Source organism: Juglans microcarpa x Juglans regia, chromosome 2S (genome assembly GCF_004785595.1).
Source record: "Juglans microcarpa x Juglans regia isolate MS1-56 chromosome 2S, Jm3101_v1.0, whole genome shotgun sequence".
Classification (NCBI taxonomy): domain Eukaryota; kingdom Viridiplantae; phylum Streptophyta; class Magnoliopsida; order Fagales; family Juglandaceae; genus Juglans; species Juglans microcarpa x Juglans regia.
Window position 1 is genome coordinate 17,929,912 of NC_054597.1, and position 8,135 is coordinate 17,938,046.

At 38.3% G+C, this 8,135-nt stretch overlaps 1 long non-coding RNA gene across 1 annotated transcript; it reads left to right on the forward strand.

The window, feature by feature from the left end:
• The first annotated feature begins 2,666 nt into the window (after positions 1-2,666).
• LOC121251828 lies at positions 2,667-3,222 on the forward strand. Its single transcript, XR_005938127.1, has 2 exons — positions 2,667-2,940; positions 3,024-3,222. It is a non-coding gene; the product is annotated as an uncharacterized LOC121251828 (long non-coding RNA).
• Positions 3,223-8,135: the final 4,913 nt, after the last annotated feature.

An 8,135-nucleotide genomic window follows, 5' to 3' on the forward strand; every position in this document is an offset into this window, starting at 1 on the left:
TTAAAGAGACTTCGGTTGAAGGTTTCAAATATCCTTTGGATTAGTGTTTATGTTGAAAGTTTGGAGATTTGAGATTTGAGAGAGATCCAAGTGCTTGAATGTGTGAGAATTCTTGTGAAGGATTTCTCTCTTTGAGTGCGTACTTACTTCGTGTTGGAGTGAAAGTAATCAAGTTCAGCCACTGGAGTTCAAGTCGATAGATTGAAGATCGCCAGAGGTTATGGCTGCTACTGTGGTGGAAGACAAACGGGTCATTTATCTAGTCAAGTAAGAGGAGTCAAGTTACAAAGATTTTGTAATTGAGATTTACTTGGAATTGATTTTCAAATAATAAAATTGATTTTTCTGAGTTCGGTTGCTCCGTCAGGTTTTACATTTAAAGAATTCTTTAAAGAGTTTCCCTTCGTAATCAAAATTAGTATTACGCACTTCATTTATTTTATATATTTGATTGTCTATCAAATTATTGCATAATTAACGACTAACTATTTTGTTGAGTGAATAAGTAGATATTTCTCCCGCGTTACAGGGGTACTTGAGTAATTTCAGTTGACAATTAACTTCTCTGAAAAATGTGTTCAAACCATATAACTTAACTTTCCCTTTGCAGTGTTTTTGGTGGATATCAGTCATGTTGATGCGCATTACGAAGCGAACAAAGTTCTCTTATTTGAGAATCTCAAAGAAGACACGTAAAATAGATCTTATAATACTTATTGTTATCTTATAAATATTTCTAGCAGTTGTAAATGAGTAATATAAATCATGTAGACTCTACTTGATGTATATATCTCTTTTCTACTTGACACCATCAAATTTGGACAAGAATTTTAGAGGATCTTGAACCGAATGAAGCCGTAGTTGAAGGGAAATTCTATGGTAGTTTTAGCTAGAGTGCAAACTAGAGTTTTAACGGTGATGTGGGACATTCTTTTCCGTAGGAATTGGGAAATTTTCTATCAAGTGGATTTTTTCTGCATGCCTTTATATATGGACTGTATAAACTCCCAATCTTCAGTTCAATTTTCCTTCCAACACAAGCCAATCACTGTAGGGCTATATAGTCATTTCAATAAATTTGCATGTTATATATATATATATATAAATTAAAATTAAAAAATTAAAAAAACAAAAAACAAAAAAGAAAAAAGAAAACAAAACAAAAGCCAATACTTGAAAGAAAATGTAAAGTTTATCAAAGAAATTGAGATCGAACCCCTCCCTGTTTTCAAACTCAAACTAACTTACCTCCATTGTTACAATGTAGACTTTCAAAACATAAGTAATGCTCAGAGGCGGGAGTCATATTCCATTAACCCCAATTTATTTGTAATGAACAAAAAAAATGGGAGGGCCTAAAAATCAAAGGTAGATAATAGGTTAGTTAGAGGATGGAAACTTCATGCGTACACAATATTAAACAAAATGCATGCAATGCTCTCTAAAGGGATGGCTCCCTATAAATTGAGAGCATCTTGATGCTCATTCACATGTACTCTGAATATATTCTCATCGCATAGAAGCCCCCCAACAGTGGGACTTTGCAAGTGTTGGCTCGAAAAATGGCCAATCTATGGCTTTACCTGGTCTATGCATTGAAATTGTTCTTGTTAGCCACCAATGTAGTAGCAGCCATTGACGAGCCTTATTTTGTCCACTCTCCACCTCCTAACCAAATAAGACGACCACCAATAGTAGTCCCAAACCCACTACCACCATTCAACAATCATAGGCAACCACCTCCACCATCACCATATTACAAGAAGTCTCCTCCACCACCATACTACAATAAGTCTCCTCCTCCACCACCACCTCCTCCATCTCCTACTCCACCCCGTAACAAATCTCCACCACCACCTCCTCCCCCACCCCGTAACAAATCTCCACCACCACCTCCACCATCTCCTCCTCCACTCCGTAACAAATCTCCACCACCACCTCCTCCATCTCCTCCTCCACCCTGTAACAAATCTCCACCACCACCTCATCCATCTCCTCCCCCACCCCGTAGCAAATCTTCACCACCACCTCCGCCATCTCCTCCCCCACCCCGTAACATGTCTCCACCAGCACCTCCTCCATCTCCTTTTCCACCCCGTTACAAGTTTCCGCGACCACCTCCTCTATCTCCTACTCTACCCCGTAACAAATCTCTACCACCACCTCCCCCATCTCCTCCCCCACCCCGTAACAAATCTCCACCACCACCTCCTCCATCTCCTCCCCCACCCCGTAACAAATCTCCACCACCACCTCCTCCATCTCCTCCCCCACCCCGTAACAAATCTCCACCACCACCTCCTCCATCTCCTCCTCCACCCTGTAACAAATCTCCACCACCACCTCCGCATCTCCTCCCCCACCCAGTAACAAATCTGCACCACCACCTCCTCCATCTCCTTCCCCACCCCATAACAAGTCTCCACCACCACCTCCGCCATCTCCTCCTCCACCCCGTAACAAGTCTCCACCACCACCTCCGCCATCTCCTCCCCCACCCAATAACAAATCTCCACCACCACCTCCTCCATCTCCTCCCCCACCCAATAACAAGTCTCCACCACCACCTCCTCTATCTCCTCCCCCACCCCGTAACAAATCTCCACTACCACCTTTGGCATCTCCTCCTCCACCACCTCCTCCCCCACCCCATAACAAATCTCCACCACCACCTCCGGCATCTCCTCCCCCACCCCGTAACAAATCTCCACCACCACCTCCCCCATCTCCTCCCCCACCCCATAACAAGTCTCCACCACCACCTTTTCCATCTCCTCCTCCACCCTGCTACAAATCCCCCCCACCACCTTCTCCATCTCCGCCTCCACCTAGCTACAAATCTCCACCTCCACCATCAAGCTCATCTCCTTGTACTTAAGACTACAAGTACCTAAGACCTCACATCATTTACTAAACAAATCACAATTTCTATGAGATTATGTAAGTGTGTAATGGTCTTTGTTTCCCTTCCTTTTCTTTTACCCATCATTAAGTATGATAATTTTTACCATTTGGTTTTTTAGGTACCTTATAAATTGATAAAAGAATAATTGTTGCTGAAATACTCAGACTCTATTATCGAGCTTTGGATTATCATTATAACTCAATGCCAATTATCAAGGCAACCGTTCAAGACAACGGAGATATGATATGCCTGGCAGCTCTTGTGCAATATATAAATGTATTTTATTGGCTTGATATAATGAAACGATGGTTACATGATATTTGTTCATCAATGCATGTAGATGCATTTTCTTAGTTTTTATTGATTGGGCCATCGAGCTATTCATATATATTCAATTTAAGGTTGATGCCATTGTCTCTCAATATCTCTCTCAATCATATTACATAATTTCTATTGAAAAAAGGAAAGAGATCAATCAAAGAGAGTAGTTATCTAGTTAGACCGTAAGCTAAATGATTGTGAATCTGTCTCTTAGAAAAATATTGTTTTCCACTCAAGAATGGCTTTTACAATAAGGAACCCAACAATATCATCCTCAAGAAATAACATTTCTGTAAATAGTGTGCATATTGCAAATGCTGAATATATACTTTTATGAAAATAGAATAATATATTGTAGCAATAGATAAAAATGAAAAAGAAAGAAAATTAATTCAAGAATTTTGAATAAAATAGTATTTATTGAGAAAATAAAAATGATTAATGAATATTGTTAAAGTAGTAGTTATATATTGAAGTTCAAAGAATCCTAACAATTAATGAAAGTTACAACAATTGAAATAAAAATAGAAAAATTCATTAACCAAAAGACACTTCTTTTAGTTTAAACAGTCATATTATATATATAGAACTGTTGTTAAAAAAAAAAAAGTACAAAGTGCGTCAAAAATACAAATAATCATATTATATAAGGGTTCCAATCAATGTTTTGAATACCATACCGGTCAAGGCACTGGAACGAAATAATTCGGTACCGGTAACGTTTCGTGTACTATTTTGGTATAGTCGATATATGAATAAATTATATATATATATAAATTCTATTCCAAAATAATAGTTTATATATGAATAAATTATATATAAATACATATATATATATAAATTATAAGTAGTCTAATCTAAATTGGGGATAAGAAAATAAGCTTGTAGTTTGAAAAGATGAAAAAAATAATAATTAAAGGCCGAAAAATCAGCCGGTACAGGCCGGTACAGTCGGTACGGCCGTGTTAGGATGGTTCAGTGCTGGAGATTGAGAGTGGAAGGTTGGCATGTTATGAAGAAGAAATGTATTACAATGTTGAGAATAATTGAGTTAGGAAGCAGAAGTAAATACGACATCGTATAGTTAGAATCATTTGTGTGCACGTGTTCATTAATAGTTGATTTGTCTGTTTTAGCCTTACTTACAAATAGGAAGTTGCAATATTACCCTTGCTGTAACAGAAATAACTGACTCATTTTCACATGAGTTCTTGTATAAAAACCTACAGAAGGCTATGAGAAAAGCATCTGAAGAATTACATAGAATTCAATTCTTGGAGGTTCTGATCCCTCGAATGATCAGAAAGTATTCTTTTTCTCTTTTTCTTGTTTGAATTACTAGCATACTGTAACAAAGTGGCATCAAAGCAGTTGATTCTTGGAGATATTGGCCTGCAAGTTACTGGGTTCGAGATGGCAGAAGGTACAAGATACAAAGATTTGGAAAAGCTGATTTTGGGCTTAAGGCATCGCAAGAGCAACAGCAGAAGAGGGTCGAGGACCAGTAGAGAAGAGTTGAAGACCATAAAGGTGCTTTGGAGGAATTAAGTACCAAGATGGATTTGTTTTGTTGTTGGAGGCTGTTAATGGAGGAAGAGTGGGTTCAAGAAATGGAAATGGCAATGGAAGTAATAGAAATGGGGAAGAGAACTCTGTAATTCCTTTTAGAAGTATCAAGATTGACTTTCCAAGGTTCGATGGTGAGAATCCAACGGGATGGATTTACAAGGCTAATCATTACTTTCCCTTACATCCCATGCCTGATGATCAAAAGGTTTTAATGTTTTCTTTCTATATGGAGGGCAGTGCCTTAATTTGGTTCCAAGATGCGAAAGAAACTGGAAATTTCAGTACTTGGGAAGCATTTGTAGCAGCCTTACAACTGAGATTTGGTAATTCTTCCTATGATGATCCTATGGAAGCTATTACTAGACTTAGACAAACTACTTCTGTTGCAGCATACAAGTCCCAATTCGAGGTAATTTCTAATCGATTGAAAGGGTTGTCTGAAAGCTATAAATTAAGTTGTTTCTTAAGTGGGCTGAGAGATGAAATAAGGCTACCAGTTAGAATGCTTCATCCACAGGATTTAAATTCTAGTTTTGGGTTGGCTAAAATTCAAGAAGAGTACATTAATAGTTCTCGAGGGAACTTTAAAAATGTAATTGGACAACACTCCCCTTATGTGTCACATTCTGTAGGAGGTAATGCCTCTAATCCTCTAGGGACAAATGTGACAACAAGTTCTACTTTTGAGAAGGAACCTTATGCTGGGAATAAGGGAGGAAATTTCAAAAGCACTTTGCCTTTTCAAAAAAATTCTCCAGCAGAAATGAAGGAAAGAAAAGATAAGGGCTTATGCTATTTTTGTGAGGAGAAGTGGAATCCATCTCATAAATGTAAAAAGGCTAGAATCTACTTGATGGAAGGTATGGATCTATGTTCTGAAGTTAGTGAAAGTGTCCATGAGGAGCTGGTGGATATTAACAATTCTGAGGAGTTTAAGTTGGAGTGTGAGATGCCTGAGATTTCCTTGAGTGCCATAGTTGGTTCTTTAAGTCCAAGAACCATGAGGATCAAGGGAAAAGTCAAAGGGTGCCCTGTCATTATCTTGGTAGATACTGGCAGCACTTATAACTTTCTTGATCCAATGGTAGCCAAGAAAGTTGAGATGAATGCTGATATGAAGGAGCAGATCGAGGTTTGAGTGGAAAATGGGGAGAGGGTAAGAAGTGAAGGGTTGTTACAAAAGGTTCAGTTTCAGATGCAAGGCACTGAAATTCTGAGTGATTTTTTTCTGCTTTCATTGGGTGGCTGTGATGTAGTTGTGGGAATGCAATGGTTGATTACTTTGGGGTCTGTTTTGTGGGATTTTAATAATCTCACTATGAATTTTGAGGTTGATAAAAAACCTGTGATGTTGAAGGGTTTAAGCCCTAATAGTCCTGAGTTGGTGGAGGAAGTCCAATTTTGTCAACTATCTGCAGTTGAGAGGAAGGGAATTTTTTTACAGATTGTTCCTCAAGATTTTGATAAGAAGTTGCAGGTTGTGGATCCTAAAATTGAAGAGGTGTTGTTGAAGTTTCCTGGAGTCTTTGAGGAACCTAAAGGGTTGCCTCCAAAAAGGAGTAAGGACCATTAGATTAATTTGAAAAAGGGAACTCAACCTATATCTGTAAGACCATACAGATATCCCTTTTATCAAAAGTCTGAAATTGAGAAAATAGTGCATGAACTTTTGACTGAGGTGATTCAAAATAGCCAGTCTCCTTTTTCTTCTCCTATACTTTTGGTGAGGAAGTCAGATGGAACATGGCGTATGTGCATGGACTATAGGGCTCTCAACAAAGAAACTGTTAAAGACAAGTTTTCCATCCCTATGATAGATGAACTCCTGGATGAACTGTTTGGGGCTACAATTTTCTCAAAATTGGACCTCAGATCAGGTTAACATCAAATTAGAGTGAGGGAAGAAGACATAGAGAAGACAGCTTTCAGAACACACCAAGGGCATTATGAATTTTTGGTTATGCCTTTTAGCTTAACCAATGCTCCAGCAACTTTTCAAGGACTCATGAATGAGGTATTTCAGTCTTACCTTCAAAAATTTGTTATAGTTTTCTTTGATGACATTCTTGTCTATAGCAAAACTGAGAAGGATCGTTTACAACATTTGTTTTTTGTGTTGCAAACCTTAGCAAAAAACACATTGTTTGCTAAGAGAAGTAAGTGCCATTTTGGTTGTAAGGAGATTGATTACTTGGGCCATTTGGTCTCTGCAGAGGGGGTTAAAGCAGATCCCTCTAAGATTAAAGCCATGATTGAATGGCCATTGCCCAAAAACATTAAGTCCTTGAGGGGTTTTCTTGGACTAACTGGTTACTACAGAAAGTTTATGAAGGGATAGGTATTGTAGCTACCCCACTCACTTAGTTGTTAAGGAAGGATTCTTTTGTATGGGGACCCGAGGCTTCTAAGGCCTTTGAAGCTTTGAAATTGGCTATGACTAATCATCCTGTGTTAGCCATGCCTAATTTTTCTAAAGAGTTTTTAATTGAATGTGATGCATGTGGTAAGGGAGTGGGTTCTGTCTTAATGCAAGATGGGAAACCCTTGGCTTATTTGAGTCAAGCTTTAAAGGGTAAGGCATTACATCTGTCTACCTATGAGAAAGAACTTTTGGCATTGGTCTTAGCAGTTCAAAAATGGAGGCCTTATTTGCTTGGGGGAACCTTTGTCATTAAAATAGACCAAAAAAGTTTGAAATTCCTGCTTGAGCAGAAAATTGGAACTCCTTCACAACAGAAATGGATTAGCAAGCTTCTTCTTGGTTATGACTTCAGGATTGAATACAAGAAGGGGAAGGATAATGTAATTGCTGATGCTTTATCTAGAAAAGAAGAGAGCTCTGAATCAGAGTTTTCTTTGGCTGCTATAATAGTACTCGATCCCATTTGGTTAGAGGAATTTAAATCTTCTTATTTGCTGGACAAGGAAATATCTTACATCTATGAGAAGCTAAAGAAGGGTTCCTTATCCACTTCTATGTTTGAAGTGAAGAATGTTGTTTAAGAAGGGGAGGTTATTTTTGTCTGCTTGTTCTCCACTTAAAAATCAAATTCTCTATTTTGTTCACAACAGTGCTGTGGGTGGTCATTTAGGCTATCAAAAGTCCTTACAGAGGCTGAAAGCATATTTCATATGGGCTGGTATGAAGAAGGATGTGAATAAATTCATTAGAAAATGTTCTATATGTCAGAAGTGCAAAACAGAAAACTTGCTTCCAGCAGGTTTATTACAGCCATTGCCAATACCAACTTCTTCATGGAGTGATATCTCCATGGATTTCATTGAGGCCTTGCCACCATCAAAGGATTTTTCTGTAATCTTTGTAGTAGTGGATAGGTTT